The 597-nt window shown below is 57.6% G+C and overlaps 1 protein-coding gene across 1 annotated transcript in view; it reads left to right on the top strand.

Annotated features, from left to right (window-relative positions):
• The window catches only part of LOC104083132 (TGF-beta receptor type-2-like), an 18,654-nt gene that overhangs the window by 13,176 nt on the left and 4,881 nt on the right, over window positions 1-597 (top strand). The gene's annotated exons all lie outside the window — the stretch shown is intronic.

Below are 597 nucleotides of genomic sequence, written 5' to 3'. Positions count from 1 at the left end.
CAAGTCAGACCCGGGTCAGTGCTGGCGACGCAAAGCAAACCAAGCAGGAAGAGCCGAAGCTGCCTCCCCCTCTCTGGCCACAAGCACTTTTTTTTCTGATACCACCAGAGAGTTTACGTTGCAACGGGGACTCGCAAACTCCAGCCTCTGACAGAGCCACATCCCCCCCTCACTTCCCAGAGCCACATCCTGGCATCCGAAATTGTGTGTAGCAAAACATTTAATTAACTGCCCTGCTGTTAGCCCCTGCCTGCCCTTCTGCCTGCTCCCCTCTCTTCCCGTTTTAGCTCTCTCCGGTTCCTTCCCTCTCCCACCTACTTGCAATACAAGCCCACGGAGCTGCAAGAAGCTTCAACCCTCGGCAAGAAAGCTGCCCCAACTGCCCCACGTGCCCCACGCTCGGCGGCGGAAGAGCCTTGCCTGGCTCAGATACCCCATGCATTCTTTGCTCCCGAGCCAGCGTCCCGGGCCATCCTTCCCCATTCATATTTCACCTGCATTTGCGTCCGGAGCTGGCAGAAACAAGGGTGGCCTCTCACCTCTGCAACAGGGAGTTTCTCCTTGGCCTTCCCACGACACGGGGCTGCTCTTCTGGAA

Source organism: Fulmarus glacialis, unplaced genomic scaffold (genome assembly GCF_000690835.1).
Source record: "Fulmarus glacialis isolate BGI_N327 unplaced genomic scaffold, ASM69083v1 scaffold13111, whole genome shotgun sequence".
Classification (NCBI taxonomy): Eukaryota; Metazoa; Chordata; class Aves; order Procellariiformes; family Procellariidae; genus Fulmarus; species Fulmarus glacialis.
This window is presented reverse-complemented; position numbering and strand designations above follow the sequence as displayed.